This window comes from Phaenicophaeus curvirostris, chromosome 16 (assembly GCF_032191515.1).
Source record: "Phaenicophaeus curvirostris isolate KB17595 chromosome 16, BPBGC_Pcur_1.0, whole genome shotgun sequence".
NCBI lineage: Eukaryota > Metazoa > Chordata > Aves > Cuculiformes > Cuculidae > Phaenicophaeus > Phaenicophaeus curvirostris.
The window spans coordinates 13,773,651-13,798,028 of record NC_091407.1 but is presented as its reverse complement, the minus strand read 5'-3'; the positions used below and the strand labels follow the sequence as shown (position 1 = coordinate 13,798,028).

The following is a 24,378-nucleotide window of genomic DNA, read 5'->3' as shown; positions in this document are numbered from 1 at the left end:
TTGCTGTAGACTTTGCCTTGTTCTCATATCCTGTTGTTCGTTCCTTTAAAACTTGGTGTCTTTAGTTGGACAGGTTACTTTTGCTAGCTGATGTGGCTTCTTAATACAGCTTTTTGGAATGCAGATGGACAATTAGTTTTTAAGGAAAAGGAGAGCACAGCTTTTCTCCTTTATGTCTATGTCAATGCAGGGAGAGACATGCCCTTGAAATGGACCCATGTCAAATTAAGGTGATGGATTAGAGTAGCCATTGCTTTATTTTTCTGATGGCAAAATAATCTCTTTATTATTTCCATCTTCGTGTAAGCCAAAGTGTGATGTTGCTCAAGAAGAGAGGAATTCAGCTAGCAGAAAAGTTTTTGGAGTGTACCCATTTCTCTATACATCCTACATATATTCTCACTTGGAAAAATAGCAACTGGAAATGTAAAAGAAAGAAGATGAGATGGTGGTGTGTAAAGACAGCATTATCCTAGCTGCTTTGAAAAGTACAAGTTCTGCTTGTAAGGGACACTGGAAAGTATGTTAAAAATAATTGAAAAAAGCCAACACAAACCCACATAGATCAAACTAAGTTAGAACTGAATCTTAGGAGGCAAAAGTTTATGTCAATTTAGAAGGGCAAAGAGTCTGCCCTAACTGCTTCAAGGAAGTGACTTCATAGCTACAAACTCTGAGAGATTTTTCCTGCGATACACAGAAAATAGCACAGGTGTCGAAATAAATATCTTCTGTGGCATTAAATAGCACTTAAGATGTGAGGAATGGCCTTGATAGCTATGGGTAAGAGACTTAAGGAGACCTTACTCCTAATGTATCAGATCTCAGTAAATCAGCTTGCCTTTCTGTGCCTTGATTTTCCTTTATATAGGTTTAAATAATGATGCTCATTTCTTCACAAAATGATGCAGAGGTATAAGGTGTGCAACACAGGAAATGAACCTGGCAATTTCAATATTTTTCCAAACATGCATTGCTCATGAATAACTACCATTGTTCCTCTCGCTGTGCAATAGACAGTAAAAAAGGGGAATCTGCAGCACGGTTTAAAGTTTTTGTTGCATGAGCCAGTTGGGAACAACTTATCCATGCTAAATTCATACTGTCCAAGCTTTATTTTGTATTCAAGTATACTTACTTTGTACCCTGCTAGAAATTGCTTTAATCTGTTGTAATTCTGCTTTTCATTGCTCATTGGGTTTTTTGGGGGGGTGGGATGGAGGTGGAGTGGTTTCACAGCCTTTCACCTGCTCAGCCATTTCTATGAGTTGTTAACTAATGCTCTATAGTGATTTCATTGTTTCTTATATCCAGTAGTGCAGAGTAAAGTACTAGACAGGGATCAGAAAAACTGAGAAATAAGCTTGTGAATGTGCACCTTAAGTCCTTAAAAAATAAAATACAAATATCAAAGGAAATGCTTTTAATGTAATATATCTTCAGAGGGACAGCATTTTAGCAATGTGCTCATGCAATTCATCACCAGGGTGACAATCCTCTAATGATATATTAGTAATACATCATTGGAATGCTTTCACGCTATTGATGTATTGGAGATCATAAATCATAGCGAGGAGCAGCAGACTCACAGACTGAAGTGCCTGCCAAGCCCTTTCCAAGCCTTTTCAAATTGTTTTATTGAGAGAAGTTGTCAGTAGGAATATTGAGGTTTGTACATTACTGTGTGCAGTTGCATGCATGCTCGTGGAGCACTGGTGGGGAGGGGAATCATGCATGAAGATTCCTGGTTTGGATGGCAGATGCTGCAGGCTGTATATATGTCTTCAAACAGTGCAGAGACTCTTGGTAGAATGGTTTGTTGACTGACAGTCTGGGCCTTAGGGCAACTGTAGATGCTTAAGGGGTTATTTACTTTTTTAATGCCTCTGGTAGACACTGTGAAATGTCTTTGAGCTTTGACATCTCAGTGTGCAAAGATTGGTCCCTATGACATGCCTGCAAATGTCATGATAGGAAAATAAGAGTTCTGTCTCCATGGCAGTACACACTAGCTGCTTTTCTGGTATCAGCATGTGGTTACGCTATAACATCACAAGCTTTCTCTCTCTCTCTGGAGATCATGTTAAAGATTATCCAGTGAAAGGAAAACATATTGTTTTCCGTATACCGATGTCCACTCCTTTGTGTACATTGTCCATAGTGTCAATAGTACACATGCAAATAAAATAAATTTGCTTTTATTTAGGCTCACACTACCCTCCCCATCCTTTAACCACTCTGTCAGCATGGGCAACGAGCAAGATAACATCCTAGAAATGTGTTCCCTGTGGTCCGAGATCATCAGCTTGAAGTAACAAGGATTCTTGCAGCAAATTGTATGCTGATCTTGTGTTCATAGTCAACCTGCTGTTACCTCATGTTCTCCTGGTTGTTTGTTTTCATTTTTCTTCAATTACATCTTTACTTCCTGAGGAGGCACCAGCTTTTTCATTGTGTGTGAATTGTGTTAGGCAGCTGTTCCTGCTTGCAAGCACTGCAACAGTACAAATTAAGGAAAGTTTCAGCCATCGGCTTGAATTCAAAATGGTTTTGACGTAAAGATTTCTCCAAAACTGAGTTGAAGCTAACCTTGAGTAGAAAGGAAAGGTAGTATCAGTAATGTGCAAATAGATTTTTCGATATCTTATATATCACCTTTGCCAGAATAAAATGCACTGTGAGCCTGAGACTCACAGCCACAAGCCAATCGTGGAAGATTTAACCCTTTTAAAGGCTTCCTGGGCTTCTCCTTGGTGAACTCTATTACTGATAGAGCATCAAGGAATTTGACTGACAAACACTCTGCCTGAAGGCAATAGTAAATCATATCCCACTTTGTGGTCAGAACAGAAGGTAGAAAATTGGGCAGTTGTTAGAATGTTATTAGGTTTTATGCATGGAGCTCTGCAAAAGGCTATTGGGAGTCAGAAACATTCAGCTTGAAGCATTTTATGAATTAAGACCAAATTCTTGGCTTTATGACTCCAAATACAGTACTTACATTACCTTCAATAGGTCTTATGTATTGATAAAGTGAAAGTGATGTTGAATTTTGATCAGTATTACCAGAGAGGAGTTTGGTTGGTAGAATTTATGGAGAAAAAAGCAAACCAAAAAAACAAACCAAAAAAAGCATCATCCTTTGGGATGTATGGAATGTAGATTGCAACCAAAAGCCTGGTTTGTGTCCCTAGGAGCCCCTTGCATGGGTGTTGATGATGATAGATGTAGCATACAATCCCCTATACCTTCCATTCACTGGAACTGCCGTATGCAATTTATGTCAGTTTAAAGGTCATGTCCGTGGAGACTGATGGGGCTTTTTTGGGGGTGTTTTGGATTTCTCTGTTTCTACTTTGCTTGATTTTTATTGTACAAATCCATTTGTATGGAGAACATCTGGCCCTTCACCTCATAAGCAGTCTGCCCTTGTCTCTGTAGTATTGTGGGTTCTGTAGACATGCTTTGCTCTACGCCTTTCTGAGCACAGATTAATTGCACTGTAATTCAGAGTAGATGGACTTTTAAAGCACCAGCTTCATTAGAATGTATCTGCTTGAAGCATAGCAAAGTAAAATACGCTTATCTGTATGGTAATAGGTTAACCCGAGCCCTTCAGAGCATGTAAAATGAGTTGGTTTTTTTTAAACTGATGCTATGAAAATGTGCTTTATTTAAAATAATTCATGTCAAGTCCTTCTATTTAAATAGTTTCTCTGAGCCCTGGCGTCTGTCTGGAGTCAAAACACTTTTTTTTTTTTGTATTTTATAATGAAAATTGAATTGCATGGGCTGGGCTGCACCGGGAGTGGGTTCAGCATTCCTTTCTAGCCTCACGGAGAGCTACCAATAGCACTAAAGTCAGTAGGCAGAGCAAAGTATTCTCCGCAGGTGTTACCTAAACAGCATTTGACCTTTGTCTGATTCATTTTCATGTGGCAAAGTTTTGATTCACACCTATAGCTGTAAAGACCTTTTCCAACCAAGCAATTCTATGATTGATTTTATTTTAAAAACAGAAACTAACACTACTCCTTGTTAATTCCGAATTAATGTTACTCATCTGAGGCCTGTTCCCTTACTCACTCACTATGACCAGTTTGATCCTTCTGTGTTTTGTACAGAAGACAATCGAGTGGATGAGACCTGTGTATCTGAGTTAGCAAAGAGCTGCTAAATATTTCTGAGTTACTTACTCAGCTTGATCAAAGGAACAGAATATTAAAAAGGCGAGTAAAGGGGGGAATATGTACAATAAAAACATTCAACCCAAACAATTTTATTAGCCATTCAAGGCACAGGCTTTTGGCATTATGGGTGTTTGTTGACTAATTGGACTTACTATAGCAGTGATTATTTAGTCTCTCACAATTTTCTGTACTTCAACATCTGCCTCTTGTCTGATTGAAATCTGTTGATATTTATGGGAAGATTCCTGTTTCCTTCAAAGAAAGTTGTGTCAGGCCTCTCTCTTGTAAGAGGGTTTTATAAGTTCTGAATAGTATATCTTGTTTTCCAGCTAGCTAATGTTAGAGTAGGTCTGATATTTCTTTTTCTGTCCCTTTCAGGAGATAAGAAAGATCATAGAAAAACTAGCCTGATAATTTTCTGTTTCATATAGAGTATTCGCAAAACATTTGTGAAATTATAAAACCTGTCACAATAACCTGAATTTTCAGATTTTGAGTCAGAGGGGAAAGGTTTAAAGTAGTTCAGGAATGAAGGAAGAGACTGTATTTGTGTTAGAAGCAACAAGGTATTGTATAAAACAATATTTATTTATTTATTAAAACCTCAGGCTTACAGTTGCTTCTTCTTTTTAACTTCTGCGAGCTTAAAACCAAACATGAGTTCTATCTCCCTGTACCTAAACCAAAACCTATGTATAAATTGATATGATTGTATGGAGTCTGGCTAGTTACCATAACTCTTCATAGACTTGATTTTTATGATTAGCATGAGCTTTTAAATTAGCACAGGAAATAGACTGTAACAGTTGAAAGGAACTTTTCAACTCCCTTTCCCAGGTGAATGACCTTATGTGATTTTTGGACCTCTGTGTGTCTGGATCTGTGCACTCCTTCCCTGTTGCACACGTGGGCATGTGGTGGAGAGTTTCCCCTGTGGGCTCAGATAAACCAGTGGCATGGGGAGACTGTCTACAGTGCAGGCTCAAGCATCGCTACAGAGCTGAAGCCTTTCCAAGTCTTCACATTCCATGATAAAGGTGCAGAGAAAGATGGTTGTGCTGGTTGGATGGGACAGGTGCCATTACCTGTTTCTGTCTGAACCAGGGTTATATGGTGTTTTGGAGGCTGAATTCTTCTGTAAGCGGAGATGGAGTCCAGGTGGAGAAATTAAGGGCTCATTTAACAGGCTGATTAGGAAGCAACCCATGTTTTCTGACCTCCTCTAATCCCTGAACCCCTAATGAAATGCTCTTTCCCTCAAGTAAAACATTCTTAATTCCAGCTCTTGTCAACTGCTTCCAGGACCCCCTTGGCAACTCTCTGTAACAGGTTCTCTGCTTTTTACCTTTTCCCCCTCAGTATTCAGTTTGAAGTTTACTGCTTGTGATGGTTCTCCCTTTACCCATCACTTCATAAATCTTAAGTCTAAAATTGAGACTTGTGAATTTTGAGTTGTACTTTGATGTTTTACAATTATTCATACTTTATATATTGATATTGTGCTTCTCATTCAGAGCATCTTCAATCTCTCTTATTCATGTGCCTGTTCCCCTTTGATCTGTATCATTAGTGAGTTCTTATTCTCTGTGTGGATACTTTTCCCCCCATACTTCTACAGATCCTATTGCTTAACTATTGATTTTCTCTTATCTTTTTGTTTGAGAATCCTTCTTTATCCTTTTGGTTTGCATTTTTTTTGCTTTTTGAACTTAAGTAAAATTGTTTATTTTTGCACCTACTTGATCAAGTGTCTTTTCCCTTAAGCCATTTTACCTAGAAAGCAGGAAGCCATAAAGAAGCAGACAGGAGGACGTTCTGTTCCAGGAGAATTCTAATATAAATGATATCACAGGAAAATGCTCAAGAAAGAAATGACTAGAACAGAGGCAAACTAATAATCTTAGTTTTGGAAGAGTCTGATGTGAAGGGGGTTTCCATTTATTGCATTAATTTTTTTTTATTTTTTGGGTGGGGAGAGGAGGAGAGGGAGAAGTATTTTTGAAGATGTTCAGGTTCTGCTCAGAATCTAGTCAGTCTTCTAGAGGCAACATAGCTAGAAGCTAACATTCTCTCTGGGGAGGTAGGTGTTATTATCTCAAGTATTTGTGGCACTTGCATAAGTTTAACCTCTTCACTGTGCAGGAGGCATTCCTGCTGGGCTAGGAGCAGCAGCACTGAACTGAGCCAGAGCTCCGTCTCTTCATGTCTGTCCATCTGCGACTGTCTCCTTTTTGTCTGTCTCTCTCCATCAGTTGCTCTGCCTCTCCCTCCTCCTATCTCTCCCTCTCCATGTCTTTTCATCTGTGCTGTCCCCCCTTTCTATGTCTCTCATTTCTTCAGGGCAGCAGTCTTGCAAGAGCTTTGTCTCCTGTTGCTGTAATTGGGGTTTAGGAACTCAATGTGCCTGGTTTTCTAGGCAAGTTACATCATCGTGATGTGTCCCTGTCTCCAAATGTCATCTTGGTCTGGTTTCTCAGAGTCACGGTTTCTCGGAGATGAGGTTTCCTGGTAGAGAGGGCTAAGCAGATTACAAAAATGTGTTCTGTAGCAGACATGGGATTGCAATTGTTCTCTCTCTCAGAAGCTTTTGGTGGATGACTGACCAAATCACTGGATTCCTCTGTGCTTTTTTTGTCATCTTTCAAAGCAACGAGGCTAAGGGCTCCTCTATGTTTCATTAGAGAATTCTGGCTAGGTGCATCACAAACTGTATTGAGATGCTGCAGCGCTGGAGTGTTGGAGTCCACGCGAGTACCTTACATGAACCGTAAATTTTAACTGACAATTATAAAGGATTTTTGCTCAACGTCTAGGGTTATTTTATTTTATTATGACTCTCACCCTTGCCAAGAGTTACCTCATGCTACATGAGATAATATTGTGCGTATAGGAGAAGTGGTGGCTCTGTCAGGTGTCACTGAGCTGGTGACTTAGAAAAAGCATTGAGCCTTCTGTAGCAGCTGCTGCAATAAAGGATTATTGCAGGGTGCCAGCTCAGAGTTGCAGGCAGCACCTTCTACACAGTGGCAGAGCTGGGCTTGCTTCAGCAAAGTCAGGTTCTTCAGCTAGCCTGTTCTTACATGCTGCCATAGCATTTGACAGGTTCTTTTTTTTTCTTTTTTCCTCTATACCCCAATCTCTGTTTCTTCTTTAGAACATTCACGGTCTGCTGATATAATTAGGAAAATGGAACATGCTGTTCAGAGGTATTGATCTAGCACTTTATAATAAAGTTAGCAATGTTTAATTTCTTCTTGTCAGCTTTCATCGTGCTGAAAAAAATCAATTCACTATTGTCCTTTCTCCATTATTCAATTGTCTAATGAGCTACCTTGCAGTCCACTCAAAATCAGATTTTTATGATGAATCAGTGTAGTAATGTAGAGTACATGAACCCAGGTACATGAGAATTATCCCAAATCCATAGTAGATGGGATGCACTTCTCTTGATTTAGAAATAAAAGTTTTTATTTTCTCTTTTTAAAAGAGTAAGACAGGTTTTCTGTACTTTCACTGAACTCCCCCAGATGTTTACTGTAACTTGTTTTCTTGCACTTATGATTCATGTGTCGTTCAGCCCTCTCTGAATAGGTAGAAATTTTTCTTGAATTTCAGTGTCAAAGTGATACCTTTCTTATTTTTCCCTTCCTACCTCTCTCATCCCACACCAAATTAGTCTTAAAAAGCAATGATAGAAGGGTCTTGTAGGAGAGAAACGTATAGTCAAAATAGATCTCTTTACTATGGTTTCCAACTATCTCAAAATAAAGCAAATGCTCTTGCTCTCAAAAGCAACTGTGATAATGGGTTGCTTTGTATATCACATAGCGCAGTCATCCTGGCATTCCCTTGCAATTTCTGAACACTGCCACAGAACAGATGATCATGATACAGGTAAGAAATAAATGTAGCTATACCTATTTGTTTATAGGTTACGTGGCTATATTTATTGTTTCACATAAAAGGCTGTGAGCTTGCTGTTCCTACCATTTTTTCCTAGTTCAGTTTCTGTGGGTTCTTGATTTCATAGAACTGGGGACTGTGGCTTTATCTTGATTAATTACCTGAAGAATAAAGTTTAAGTGGTGGTTTAACAGGAATTGAATTTTAAGAGAAATTAAATAAAGGTACTATTTAGTGCAGGGAAAGTAGGCTACTCTTGAAATTGTTGGGCAGGAGAAAACAATATTTCTCTGAAATAGAAAGCTGAATCAATCTTATTCATGTTTATTAGTATCTAAACCTGTTCTAAAGCATTCTCACCCCTTTGAAAATAACATACAGCATATGTATATTATATCTAACAGTCATTTTGTGAAATTAATTTTCCTTGCAAATAATGCCAGTTCGGCATTTTCAAGTCGCAACTAAGATTTACCTTGCTTCTACAGACTAACTGAACACAAGAGGCTCCATACTCGTGGGCTCACATATAAATGAACCGACCTTACAAATGCAATAAAAGGAATAATATTTTTCAGGAAAAAATGTACCCGAACACTCTTATTTGTGCATTAAGTAATAAATCATTTTGCATATTAGAAAAACTGTAGCGTAAATCTGAATAATGCAATACATGGTCAGTCCTTGCTTTCATCTATTTATAAATCAGATACCATTGTAGATATCATTCTACATTTTGCAACTTGCCAGGCAGTAAAGTAAGAAGTTTATTGCAAGTCGGTAATAAGAAGGGAAGTAATGGCCTGGGAGGCACAAGGGTGAATGAGTTAATGAATGAGCAGTTTGAGTTTTCTCATTGGGTTTAACCCTGTGTAAATTTAATGGCTTCCTTTTAAATGTCTCTTAATGAGAAAAAGTAAAGTGTATGTTATTTAATGGTAGTACGCTAAAGGCTTTATTTTTTTTCATAAATAAAAAGTTATGGTACATCTACTGTATATGTTTATACAAAGAACTCTGTTAGACTTGGATACCCTTTCTGGGCTTGAGGTCAGCAGGAAGAAAAGAAACTGCAGCAGGAGTATCTGTCGAGGGAAGAAACTGTGGCAATATGAAGTATATAAGTAGTAATCTTTACTGACTTATACAGACTGTAACATGCAGACACGATAAGCGTGGCAATAGCAGATACAATTGTCGGTTATGTTTGTCTATGGTAATATCATAATTGCATCGCATATGATTATGTTAATTGGCAATGTTAGATGCTGAAAAACTCATCAGCGTGCAATTATGGGAAATATTAGCAGTGTAGCATAATGGCTGTGAGAGGCACTCTCAGATCCTTAAGCTGTCCCACTCTGTCAAGGTGCACAGCCTGTAGTTCAGGCTCACAATACCGGGGCCCTAGGGGATGTCTTGCCTAGTGTGCTGAGATGGCTTTGATGTCTGCTTCCACAAGAGCTGATTCTCATGTGCCAGGGTTTTGAACACTGATTCTCTTCTGATCCCATCCAGCAGCCTTTGAAGAGCTGTTTTATTCTACAGTCTGTGGCTTTGTGCACCTCCTCAGTTGCTCCTGAAAGGCTGGGAGTCCGTATTGGAAATAGCCCATGTGGGGTTCCTGTGCATGTTGACATATAATCGATTAGCTGTGATAATCATGATTGGAAATTTATAATATTATCATTAATACTTTCTAAATGACAAAAAGAAATACTTAACTGTTAAGTAGTTTTTATATCTGAGCTCTTTGGGAGGAGCTGGCAAATGATGTTTTAACTAATACAGAATGGAAAATAGCTAAATATGCTCTGGCATGGAACATTTCTCCATATTCACGTGTGAAGGTGAGGGGAAAAACAATGGACAAAAGTATGCTTTCAGTCAATTTGTATTTGAATCATATCAACTAAGAGCAAATAGACTATGAAGCTAACGTCTTGTTTCCTAAATTTTTCATAAAAACAAATTGTCATTTTTCACTCAGTTCTAACCAGTCACATACATTGCAACTGCACAGATCTTTCAAGGATATAAGGACATTTTTATTTTTTTTAGTTGGGCACGAAGGAAAAAAGATTAAAAGAGGGCTATGACCTGCTTTCATTTGTGCTAGTATAGATCAGATTTAAAATATCGATTTAATTAGATTTGGCCTGATTTAAAGTTTAAACATATCGAGCCATAGAATCTGCTGAGGACAGCGGTGTTGTTCTTTTTCAGAAGACCTAGATTTGTAGATGCATATGCCTTTAGAATATCGCAGGGAGATGTCAGGGAAGATCTTCTTTATAAATGTTTTGTGCTTCTGCCCACAGTGTGTCTCAGAAGAATTTCTGTGAATAATAGTGCATACATTTTTCTTTGCCTTATCAAACTTCTTGTGCAGCAAATGTGCCCTTTCTCCAAAGTGCTCCCTTTAAAAAACTATCGCCCCTACCTAATGATTAACAAGAGAATCTGACTCTATCTCAATAGCTGTATCTGCCAATTTCATTTTCAAATTCAGGAAACAGTAATGTAATAGTACATGTATTTGCATGACAGTTTGGATGATTCTACTGGCTGTTAATCTTTCAGCAGTTTAAAATTAAGCCAGTGTTCTACACAGCCGTAACACACCTCTCATTCTCACAAACCCAAGCAGTTAGTATGGTTAATTGTGCAACAAATATGTAAATATTGCTATGCAAACCAAAAAGCAAGGAAGTTGGATATCAATTAGATACTGGCACCTACAAGTAAACTAATTAAAATGGAGTAGTCCAGTAGACACTTCTGCTGCCTTGGAAGGCTGGTCCCCTCCTAGGGACAGAGCTGTAGATGTGATGTGTTGAATACTGGCAGAATTTGACTTGACAGCTTTAATTTATGCTACTGTAGATGAGATGATTGTGACACTGCATGGATGCTGAATCCTGGCGTCTTAGCCTAAGTGGCACTGCTATATCGCTGCCCACAGGAAAATGTTATTACCCTGGTAAAATTCTTATCAGATAGATGTTTATTTCCTTCTAATCTTTTTAGAAAGCATTTGCTGAAGCCATGAGAGCTGAACTGAAGAAACCTCACTGGCTCTTCTGGGTTTGAGGACTCTTCAGCTTTCTGCCTCAGAAGCACTGGCCAGGTGTGAAATGGAGGTGAGCTTGGGGCTGAGGGTTTGCACCATGCTCTGTATCCACCAGGGAGGTGTTGTCCTATCCCTGCTCATTGATTTCTTCTGTGAAACCCACGGGTGTTGGTCACCTGTTAGTAGTGAAATATGGAAACAAACGGAGAGCAAGAGAGGAGTAACATCTCAGAAATATGCTTTATGCATGAAGAAAAAGCCTTACGCTTGCTATTAAATATAGCTATAAATGCATTGCTGGGAGGAGAAGGAGGCTCAGCAATCCTATTTCTATCAACTTACAAAATTTACAGTGCTACAGAATATAACCTACTGCATATAAATCAAAGCATGTAACAAACTTGAACTCATAAAGATGTGTAATATTCACTCAGACCTCTGGCATTTCAAATTCTTGCCTACAAGGACTGTGACTTCAGTATTTTATAAATCAGTAAGAGTGAATATGAATTTTTTGACCCAAACTCTGCTGCTGTTAATGAAGGTAATGTAGAGATATGTGAGATGAATTGTAAAGGATTGCTGTTCGTAAACTTAAAGCCAGAAAGGACCATCATGTGTGATCATCTCTTCGACCTTCTGACTAGCACGGATCATAGACTTTTGCTCACTGGTTCCTGACCTGACTCCAACAGATGCTCAGAAAGTCTTGCTGCAGCATACTCTGGCCACAGAACTTGGTTGTTTCTTCTAGGTGGTTTTAAAAGAAGCATCAATTACACAAAGAGAGCTATTGCTGTCATCTTATAAGTGAGAATCATAGAGTGATTTTTACAGTGCGGTATACCTTTGGGAGGGATTTTCTCTTCTCTTGTAGCCTTTAAAGTTGCTATAAAGGCTGTTTAATAGGCTGGGGGTGGACATCCTTGAGTGCAGGCAGTATCTAGCCAGAGGCTGTCCTAAATGACTCAGACTGTACCCTCAGCAGAGACAGGAAGAAGGCATGAACCCTTTGTACCTTTTGTAGTTTTGTGCCTTGGCAGCTGTGCTAGGGAGTAGAACAAATGTTGAGCAGTACTGTGAAGGAGATGCGCTGTTGTTTAGCAGGGTTGTGTTGTTTGCTGTGACCCCCTCCTGCCCCCCTTTATGCTGAAAACTTTACCTGCTCTTCTAAAAGTCCAGAATATGAGGTCCAAGATGGTTCAAAGATGGTTGCATCCCTCCTTTCCCCTCATGGGGAGGGAAGGGGGGGGGGAAGTAATCTCTTTTCCCCTTTATTTGTTTATTTTACTGAAAACAGTACACTAACCATCCTTTCACAATAGGTTAGTGAAATCTTCCTTTAAGTAACAGAGTTATTTCAAATTGCAGATTTCTCTCTGCACATCCTTAAGGTTTGTGTCTGTCGAAGTTTTTAGAGCTCAAATTCAGGTACTTTCTTACCAATAGTGAAGATGACAGTGCTGTGGAGTGAGGATAAGATCTGTTTGAGAATCTCAGCTGTCTATTATGACATGCTGTGCCTTCATTAATTTTTATGTTGTTGATTTTCCTAATCATAAGCACATTTGAAAGAGGAGATCCCTCGGCAAACCTTGCATCGCTGTTTTCTTCATTGGCATCAAAGCCAGTTTTCACCCTGTTCAACCCTATAGTTCTGATGAAACTGTGGAAATACTCTGTGGCTGAGCAGGGTCTTTCTGCTTTCATGCAAACCGCTGTGTTAAGTCTGAACTGGGCAGTTGGCACTGATGATGCATGAGTCAGAGAACCTGGCTTTGTGCTCAGATTCGAAGCCAATGCTTCTTAGCAACAGAAATACAGATAGTATTGTCTTTATTTTCTAAAGTTTCTGGTTCCAGCTGCTGCATTCAGCTTAGCTGTACCCAGTCAGGTACCCGATCTTGCAAAATAAAGGTGATAATGAACTTCTATTATGTACTTTCCTGCCTTGTCCAGAGTCTGCTTGGTAAAGGTGAGAAGAGTTTTGGTGTTGCTCTAAATTGTACTTAACCACCCCTTGCTTTTAGATCCTCTCCAGAGTCCTGGAGATGCCGTACCACAGCCTAACACTGGTCATGTCCTTTGCTCGAGTTGCATATTCTGTGCTGGGGACTACATGGGATAGGAGAAAGGGGAAAAAGGTTTTAAGATCCAGCTGTACTTCAATAAGCCCTTTTGGGTGATAAGAGAATAAGAGGGTACTTGTATGTATTAAGAAGGTGTAGTTCTTCATTTATATGGCTCCCTTTGATGTTAGAAGAGAAACATAGTCATCTTGGACAGACATGAGAACCTTCTATTTATCCTCGTCGTATCTAATCTGTTAGTTGTTTATCATCTTGTACAAAGACTTGGTTTTGGATGTTTTTGTCTAGAGTCGATTATTTTGATTTTATAGCAGAGGACTTCTGAGCGTTTAATGGAGAAGGAGCTGGTATATGATTGATAGGAATGGTTGGACTCGATGATCCAGTGGGTCTTTTCTAACCTGGTGATTCTATGATTCTATGATTCTTAAATGGAGCAATACCACTGAGAGATAGAAAGATAACTGCATTTCACCTTTTCAAATTGAGCAATGAAATAAAACTCTTAATAATCTATAACTATGGAGAATTTAAGTATTCTCTGACATCAGTGATGTTTACACAGCTCTTAGAATGAAAATATAATTCCTATAATTTAATTCAGTCACAAGATAGCAGATCAGAAAAGGGAGAATGAATCACTGTCACAAATACTGTTCCTCTGCTGCACTGACGCGGAGGATAAAATAGAAAGAATGATTAAAACAAGGAAGCATTTACAAATTGGAATTTGTATCTCCTGTGCTGACAACAAGCACCCTCTTTTAACCTTAGTATTAAGCAGGAGTAGCGTGTTCTGTCCTTGTATGCCATTATTTGGCATTACTGCGTGACTTACTGCAGTGTGAGTAAATACAGTGAAAAGGGTGTTAAATGCCACCCTGCAGCAAAATTCTTCTGAACTGCAGTCCCTACCTGCTTTCTGAAACTAGGTATTTTTCAGTGAAAACAAATTATTCGTATTTTTTTGAGCAGTGGAGCATAATTTGAGCCATGCACATGGTTGATTATTTAGTTCAATGTGTGAAAACTGTTCACAAAACTGGAAGCAGAAGTAGGGACATATTTTACACTGACGTCCAAGTTATAGTTTTGGGTAATATAAGACTGACTACTGAATTGTTTTAACTGAAAATGGATTTTAGTTCCTGTTCTGTTCCTTCCCCCCATAATTTCAGGTGATTCTAACACCTTTAAAAAAGTCTGGGAGTATACAGATCTTCCATCTTTGCAGGCAATGGGACTTTGTGTAATCCACAGTCTGGTAAGATGATGAATCCTCCAGTTCTATGGTCCAGTACACAAAGGAGGGGGAGGTATTTGTGTAAGGAGCAGCTAGGAAGGAAGGTCTAGTTATAATTACTAACTCAACCTGTGTCACAGCAGGACATGCACCTGGTGCTGCACCTTTCCCTTAGCCAAGAGAGTACAAGATGTGATAGGCAATAGGATATTTTGGAATGGCTTTTCTACCCTTTAAATTCATGATACTTCATTTTTACAATAATGACTGAACTGGGGAAAGATAGATACTTTACCACTGCTGATTGCGGACTCAAAGTGTTGAGTTGTCCAGTCACTGAAGCAGGGCTGTGTAGGATAAGCTGCTGTGTCTTCTTTCTCCTTCTGCTCTTAAAAAGAGGGGACGAAATTCGAAAATAAGTCACTTAAACAACGAGGTGTTTTACCCCTCCTTACTTTTTCCTTCAAGCTAATGTAGTCAGTTATCTATTGAGACTGTATTTCTTTTGCCTGTTTATTTGCCAAATGCATTTTTCTGATTTTTCAGGAAACATTTTGCTCTGACCAAAACATTTGCACTTTTCCTCTCTGAGAATTTACCACTGAAAGCAGTAAAATATATGTTACGGAGCAAGGTGCTGGTTGCCACAAATGCATGGAATGCTTCCTATCTGCTAACTGCAAGAGTTACTGCAGCATGAGCAAATACAGTGATGAGGGTATTAAATGCCACCCATTCAACTTCCAACGTGAAAAATATTCACGCATAGGGTAGTGTATTTTCCACTCAGTAAGGATTGGAATCACAATGATGACCTCTGGGAATGTAGGAGGCCAGGTACATCTCTAGTGGATTTGAGTCAAGATAATAATTATCTAAAGTAGTACATGAAGACGGAACATTTTCATGTACCATTAGGTAGAATTGTGCAGTTCAGACGGAACAAACTGCCGTTGCTTTTCATTTAGACACTTGGACGCACACTACCATGCGTAGATGGCTTCGTATGCAGGATGAGATGTAGTTGTGTGCGTCTTTGGACAACACAGTGCTCCTCTGAAGTTCTAGGCCGCCTTCTTTTTCTCTGAATTATTTCAGTCTTCTAAAACTGTCAGTGTGTCTATGTCCTGTAGCTGGACTTTTCTATAAACAGGCATGGAAAATACTTTTTTATTTCTCAATAATGAGTATTGCTCAATGGTAATGGCTACAATAAAATATTTCAATCCATCTATGTAGAGGTCTGCGACGCATAAACCTTACTGCCCACAGCCTAAAAACCACAGAAACACATCAGTTGTGAAATAGCTCAGAACCGAGCTCCTCTTTATGGCTGTGTAAAATAAGGGAAGAGAATGTGATTGAGTAGGAGAAGGTCATGTAATAGTTTGTAACAGAGCTGAAGAGAGCCTTTAATTGAAAAAGCTTGTGAGTTGGAAGTCCAGGTTACTGCCTAAGGTGTCTCTGGAGCATATTTGTAGTGGATATATGCCTATACTGTGTTTAATGTATACTATTTACAGACTGACCTTTCTGGGAGGGAAGGCTCTTTATCAGGTATCGTTAAATCCTTTAATGTAAAACCAGCCCATAGAAAAAGAAGGAATTTCTGACTTCTGTGTAAGAAGTGGTAACTGTGTGAACTTAATGAACTGCTCTGAAGGGAATACACCTTTGACTGTGTTTATTAGTTACAGGAGTTGCTCTGAATTCCAACATTCCATCCCTATTTCTCTCAGCATTTGGCTCTGCTGCTCTCACAGTCACGCTTTAGCCTGTTGCACTCAGCTGTACTTTAATTGAAGCTCATAATATTTTAAGACTGCTTTGTCTTTTCAGATATCAAAACAAATGGATTTATAAGTCCCTTGACTCCTGTACTGTACGCATGAGCAGTCTTTCCACAACACGGGAATTGGTAAAGCAAGCAAAATGTCATTCACACCAGGCTCAGCGTTTGAAGTTCAGTATTAATTGCCTAGCAGATATTTTCTGGAAAAAGTGACTTAATCATGACATTCTGGGCTTAGTGCAAAGTGAAAGAGCAAAAGGAAAAGAACCTAAAGCTGACAGGATTTTTAACAAAGGGCATATATAAAATTAAGGCAGATAAGTTTTCTTGAAGGACCTATAGAACCTCTTTCAAAGTGTTGTGCACAGAATGCTATTATATTAGCAACCGAATTAGCATGGTACCTCAGGACTCAGACCTTGACAGAACTACAGATGGGAGAATTCTTAAGAGGTAACAAATGGAATTCTGAAATGTTTATGTAGCCTGGCTTATCACAGAATTGCGGAATCATTGAGGTTGGAAGAAACTTTTTGAGATCATCTTGTCCAACTCCCCTGCTCAGGCAGAGCCCCTGACAGGACAATGTCCACATGGCTTTTGAGTATATCCAAGCATGGAGTTTTTACACCTTCCTTGGGCAACCTGTGTTTCATCACCCTCACAATAAAAAAAGTATTGAGGTTCCTGTGGGCTCATTTGTCCAGCCTGTCAAGGTCCACATGGTCTGCATGACCCACTGGAGCCACTCCTACCAGTTTTGAGTTTTAAATCCACCTCACTGCCAGTTCATTCAGTCCATATTTCAACAGCTCCTCTATGAGGATCTGATGGGGAGATGGTGTCAAAAGTACTTCTGAAGTTAAGGAGCAATATCCACTGCTCGTCCCTTGCCTGCCGAGGTAATCTTTCATTGTAGAAGTTTCTCAGTTTGCTTAAGCTAAAGTTTACCCTTTGGTACATACCTGCTGATGTCCTTGTCTATTGCTCTATCACCTTCCTCGGTGCTGAGGGAAGACTGGCCACCCTCTAATTCCCTGGGTCCTCCTACTTGTTCTACTTGAAGAAAGGAGTGACATTTGCTTTCTTCCAGTTCTTCTGGTTTGTGTGCTGAATTTCTTCCCTCAAGCGTTCTGCGCTCAGCTTAGGTAGGTTTTTTTTTTTTCCTGAGTAAATAAAGAGGAAATAAAATGGTTTTCTGCAAACCAAGCATCTGCTTTGTAAGAATGAAAGCAAGCAGAAGGAGGTGAAGCAAATTTGGATTTGGAGAGCAGAACCACCATTGTTCAAATAATCCTCGCTGTATTAAACCTGCAGCAACCTTTTACAGTGACAACACAGTCTCAACACTTGATTATAAAAGAGAAAGGCTGTCATGCTATTAATAAAACAGCATTCTGCCTGATCTTTGAGTCCCAGCTTACACATGTAAACTACAGATATTAGAAAGTGATTTTTCTTTGCCGTGCTTTTAATAATTTTGTTTTTCCCTAGTAGATCAGGAACAAATGAGAACAGAGATTAACTTGTTCATGCAACATACGTGCAGTATTGCCTGCCACCATTACCATAGCCAAGGTTTGTTTGATCATGTGTGCTGTAGCTGCCACAACTTTGTTATCTATGCTTCGCAGTCTCTCTGTAGAAGTGAGGACGACCTTGTGACTTGCTTTGTTTCCATGTTAGGTGCATAGGGAGCGTGGGAGGAGTACCTGCAGCTGCGGAGGATAGAAGCAGCTTATCCCAACTCTGTTATTCTGATGCATACCTATTCCACACAAATGGTTTATATTTTCTAAACTGTATAAATGACTAGAATACTCCCAAGCATAGGGTAGCATTTTCTAGCTATTTAAAAATAAGACATTTTTAAGAATGAGCCTTGGATTCTGCAATTATGTAGAAACACAAGAAAAAAGTATTTCAAACATATCTTTATCTGTGGACAACAGATACCTAAAATCCCTTCAGTAGGCATTTTTTAATTTTCCATGTGGGATGATTTAAATTATTATATTACAAGGGGAACAGTGGGAATTGGGAAAACCAAAATTAGTAATTTATCAAAATATCTCTTCCCACCTTTGCCACTGATCCCGTGTGTACTATGGAAGAAGTGTTATAATGCTTCTGAATCTCAGTTCTCTGCCTGTCAGGTAGGGCATATTGAGAAAATATGCATGTGTAAGTATATGAAGACTAACTATTTGTATGGTATGGGAAACAGGGTTTCTCTCGAGGGAGAACTGTGTGTTTAGTGGGACAGGATGCTGCTACAGGATGATGTGAAGTTTTATGTGTACAGATAAGAAGATGGAAGATTAAGAAATACGAAAGACAAAAGAAAAATGAGATTTCTTTTTTTAATCTTGATCTACTATTCATGCCTACTAAAATATGGAGCTAGGTGCTTGCAGTCACATATGGTGGCTGGCCCTTGTCACTGAGCAGATTTAATATTAATCAAGATTTCATAGAATCACAGAATCATAGAATCACCAGGTTGGAAGAGACCTACTGGATCATCGAGTCCAACCATTCCTATCAAACACTAAACCATATCCTTCAGCACCTCATCCACCATCCCTTAAACCCCTCCAGGAAAGGTGACTCAACCCCCTCCCTGGGCAGCCTGTTCCACTGCCCAATGACCCTTTCCATGAAAAATTTTTTCCTAATGTTCAGTCTAATTTGTATTAACTAGAGCAAAACTGGGGGCAGAAAAGTGGTGAAGAAAGCGTATCAGTGGCAAGAGTTATAAAATCAGGCTCTACAATATAGCGATGCCATGCTCTCCTTTCCTTAAGGAAATCAAACATTAGATGTTGTCTTCCTGCTTTGCTTATTATTTTCCATCACATTTGTTTTCCTCCAACACCAAGTGCTGCAAGCTCCTCTGTTCTCCCTTTCCCCTGCCATAATTTTGGTATCCGTTCCTTCTGTGATTCAGTGTGGTCACTGGGGGAACATTGCTTTAATGATTTGCTATTTAACTGCTCAGTGTTCCTTGCATCATCAGAGAAGCGGCAGCGTTGACAAAGTACAGCCTGCCCATAGGGAGTACTGTATCAGCGGAGAGACAAGTTGCTATGGTAATACATTACATAGCAATGAGGGATTTTGGAAGATGCATCTGACAGTTTGAGGTAAAGTATCATCATTTCCTCACAGCTTTCAAAAAGTGGCATAATCTGAAATTCAGTGGGTTGTTTTTTTCTGCTTTTTTTAACTTCTTTTTTTTTTTCGTGAGGTGATAATTCTGAATAGGAGTGTGCCTCAAAACTGAAAGCCTCTGTCCTCAAGAAGGCAACAGTTCAAAGAAAAACAGAGGGAGGAGGTATCTTCTGAGGCAATTAATGAAGCATGTGGTCAAATGGCTGTACGGGTTCTCTGCATCCTTGCTTCTCTTTCACTTGAGCACACACATCTTAATGTTATTGGCATGAATGATGCATGAAAGAAAAATTTAGAACTCATGAAAAGTAATCACTAGTGGTAAGAAGTATTGTAAAATAGATTAGAAGTAGATTCCTGAGAATGAGGGCCAAGATGAAGAAAGTCAGTGAAGGAAAAATTAACAACGAAAAAAAAACCCTCAACTTGTTTTTCCAACAAGCATGGAATAGAAAAAAGAACCAATAATGACATGGCTTGAAAAGTAACACTGGAAACTTAAAGGTAAGGGTGGCAGATATGTTCTCCATTTTCAACTTTTTCTTAAGGTATTTTGTCTAACTATGAATGAACACCTACGTTTTATCCATGCATGGAGACAGAAGGGGGATAGTGTATGGAAAGAGGAGTGGGATAGTGAAATATTTCCCTCTAGGGCAAAAGATGATCTTAGGACAGGTATTTAAATATTTAATATTTACATAGGAATATATTTTTAAGTGATTACATTCCCTATTTTTGACATCTGTAAGAATCATCTGTCCCTTAATCACTCCTGAGAATTTGTTACTTCGTACCTTTGGATGGAACGTTTGTCTGCGCTGCACACCTCAGGTGTGTATGTACTGCAATATTTGGCATTTAATTCTTGCTTGCAGCAATTCTGAATTCCACCAAGCCTACAGCAGGTAGCCTTTCTCTAGAGCAGGTGCAGACACAAGAACTGTATTTTAGTGCATCTTTGGGATGTCATATCCTCTTTGACAGTCTGGAGGCTTCTGTGATTGAAATTTCAAATAATCTTCTGAATAGATACCTGCAAGACATGGTTTTCCAGCACTTATACAGCCTACTATGCGATACACACATGTTTTTTGCTCTGGATTTAAAGCATCCATGTGCTGTATGTCAGGTTTTTGCTTTTGTTTTCTTTAGCACAGCCACTCTGGGTTTTTCGAATATACAACACCAATGCCTAAATTCTATTAAGCTTTAAAAAGACCTCTGTTCCTGAGGCCCTTAAACAGTATTGAAAAGTACAGCTCATACATCAAACATTGAAAGGCTACTGAAGAAGCTAATTCTTGACCTTGGGTAAAGTCTTTCTCTTACTTCAGATATCAAATTAAGGGTTACTGTACGTCTTAGCTTCAGGCAAGATTAGGTGCTTGAGCTAGGAGAAGCCGTTTACTGTTAGAGGAGAAAGTAACATAAGCTGTGTTGTGTAACACATCATTTCATACCATTAGATTTGTTATAAATGTATGATGAATGGTAATTCCCTGATCTAATATCAAACCTTTGGGAGCAATATGTTTGACTGATGTCATTACGTAATCTTTGAAGCTGTTAATATGATTATTTGGAGTCACTGGAGAAGCGTGATAGTTGAGGGGACTGCATAATAAAATAATTGGGCTGTACTTGTTCTTAGAGCCTCTCTGTTTTGAAAAGTCTCAGTATGGCAGAGATGAAACCTCCTGTTCTTTATCCAGGCTTGCTTATTCTTGTTGCTAATATTGTTAGTCTGTGGCTATTGCAGTTATAGCTTTTAAAATCATGGCAGGGAAAAAAACACAGGTTAAAAGCAAAGGTTTGTCAAACTGCAGAAAGTGATGCAGCTGTGAGAGAGCTGGCGAGCCTTGATGGACCAAATTAGCGATTGTTTCTCTCACTGTAGTGTTGCATTAGAAGACCATAACTGCTGCAGATTGTTTTTTTCTTGGTTGTTTTAGCAATTTCTGGAGCTGTCATAGAGAGGATCACGCATCTGAGTCTGGGCACAGAGTAAAGGGGTGATCTGTGCAGACAGAAAAGGTAGAAAAAGCATCAACTAGATCCTCTTTCCATTGCAATGTGGTTATTTTTCTGCCCATCCTGCTAGAAATGGTGACAAATAAAAGCCAAAAGATTTTCTTCCATTTCCACAGAACCCTGTTTTATTAAACAGATTTGACCCGATCCCTGCAATTTAATATGAGTTATCTTGTTCTTTCACAACAATGTTGGTTTACATCTTACAAAAAGAAAAGGAAATTAAGAAGGCATGGGGGTGTAGTTTTTTGTGGTTTGTTTTTTTTCTTTTTCCAGGATAATCCAAATTGATTTAACCTGGCTGCTGCTGTTTGTGTATGTGTGAGTATACTATATCTTAAAAATGCATGTTATATTAGGCACACCTGTAAAATGCTCCAAGGCATGTCTGTTATACAAATAAAGCCATGCCTGTTATAGAAATAGTATCATACCCTTCTGGTACTTGTCTGTTGAAGACCATGGAAAGATTAATCAAATTATGTCTTTGTTTTCTAAAACAGAGCCTTTATTACCAGAGAATTTTCAGTGAAAACATTTAAACTGCAGATATTGACAATGTATGATCTTTATTACAGTGGAATCTGACGATATTATATCTTGGAGGAACTAGATGGGACTGACTAGAGATACACGCTATTTAACAAGTCTTTTTTATCACAGTGCTGTTACCTCTCCATCCCATATGGAAATGTGTCATCTAAACTGTCTCACACAGAACACAGGCTGCTTAAATAGTTTTTTGCAGACTAGTGCTGAGGCACTCATCATGTTGAGCCTCTGGTAGAGGCTAGAACATACATCTGCTTCCTCAAATACAAATCCTGACAATGAAATAGTTTAATCAGAGCTTCAAGTATTCTGTATATCTCTGGTTTTGTTCAGTCTGCCCTGTAGTTTAATGATTTTTTTCTTCATCATCAGTTTATTGCCCATGTTGTAAAATTACAGAACCAGTATCACTGATTCTTGGTATTTCTGCTGAGAAAGGGAAGAAGGATTGTGTGTATCCTCCTACACGTATGATTCTTGAAGTGGACTGAGGAAGGATTTACTCTGCTGGTTTCACAGTGCTGCTTCAGTGATGCAGAGATTCACCATAAACCAAGTGCTTGGGATATAGAATAAAGAAAGGGCTTTTCTTTCTCTCATATCTTTGCTCTGTGTCCTCTCCTGACCTGCTCTGCTTTTGTCAGAGCTCCTAAAGGGCTTTTTCAAAATTAGAAATTGAGGTCTTGTACACTAAAGTTTGCATGTGCAGCACATATATCTTTAACCTAATATAGCTGATATAATAATGAGTATCACATTTATAGTCTCACAATCTGTTTTAAGGAGCTGTTGGCTTTCTTTATGTTGACATGTAAACACTTTCTTTGCAGCCCAGTTGTATGGGAGCATCAGGGTTGGGGAGGAGAAATGGTAAGACAGAACGAGGTAAATTCAGCATTGTGGAGTTGTCTTTTGTGACAGTTCATCTCTGCAATTGGTCTGGTTCATGGTATGTATTCCTTTAAGCAATCTAATAGCAAGGTTCAAGTGCTTTTGACATCAATTTGGTCTCTTAAATGGCTAATTTTGCAGTAACGTGTCCATCTGTGCAGACAGAATGTGGAAAAAGCAAAAGCTTGGACAGGTGCAGTGTGATTTTTGATGCTGGAGGATAAGATGGTTAAGCATAAGGAACAACTGCTAATAAGACTCTGCTCTTTTTTATGCCTCTTTTTCTTTATATTCTGGGCAACAAAGATGCCTTAGCTTATGCTGAAATACCAACAAAACCTACTGCAAAGAGTGTAACTAAAGGATCCAGAAACTTTTTTCACATTGTTGATAATCCCATCTTGTCTCCTTGTGCATGGCTTTCTAGCCTGAGATTTTGAAGCAAACTTTCATTAAGGACAATCTGTTTTATTTATAGCACAGTCTGATAAACAGGTGGAGAGAAATTGCATTGACCTATATACAATTATTTTATTTAGATATTGTAGTCTGAGTCAACTCTGGGACATTTCCCTGTCCTCGTTACATTTACTGCTTTTTATTCTTATCAAATCCAGCCAACTGTAAACTCAGAAAGAGACAGAAAGCAGACTATGCATCCATCTGAGCATTATGAGCTCCTGACAATAAACCCTGATGAACTGAAAAATCCAACAACCATTAGCAGAAATGTTTCATCTGTCTTTGTGTCTTAAAGCCAGAGAGAATCTACCAGGCTTGTCCTGTTGCTCATGCACGGTCATGTGTTCTCATCACTTGTAGGTTCTCTTTTTTGGTCTCAGAATTTCTGGTATTATTTAAAGGTAACATGAAAGTTTCTTTGTTCTTCATTGCCATCAGCTATAGGTGGGGCTCTTGAAGAAAGAAGGTACAGATGATACAGGCTTCTTCTGTAAAGTCCTTTCATGATTTACAGGTGGAAACTATAAGTCTTGCAGTACAGCAATACTAGTTACTTATTTACACACTTTCTTTAGCTCACCTTTTATTCTCTACATCCAAACCTGATTGTAATCTTAAATTTACCATGTGCTGTTGAGTTCTGTCCTTGTTCTGAGAGCTTTTCCATGCACTCTTACTCATCTTGATGCTGCTTGTGCAGTTGGCAGAAGGACTTTGTACTCTTCTCCAATCCAGTCACCAGCGTACCAGGATATATACAAACCACATCAGAGTAGAACTGATGTTCTGTTTCATGTCCGTGATTTTCGACTAAAACATTGCGTAATTTATTCAGGTACCTCTGCCTCTACTACAGCCTTGTCCCATAGATAATCATAGAATCATAGAATCACCAGGTTGGAAAAGACCCACCAGCTCATCGAGCCCAACCATCAAATACTAAACCATGTCCCTCAGTGCCTCGTCTACCCGTC

At 38.9% G+C, this 24,378-nt stretch overlaps 1 protein-coding gene across 1 annotated transcript in view; it reads left to right on the top strand.

Moving 5' to 3' along the window:
- The window catches only part of KATNIP (katanin interacting protein), a 519,483-nt gene that overhangs the window by 238,466 nt on the left and 256,639 nt on the right, over positions 1–24,378 (top strand). The gene's annotated exons all lie outside the window — the stretch shown is intronic.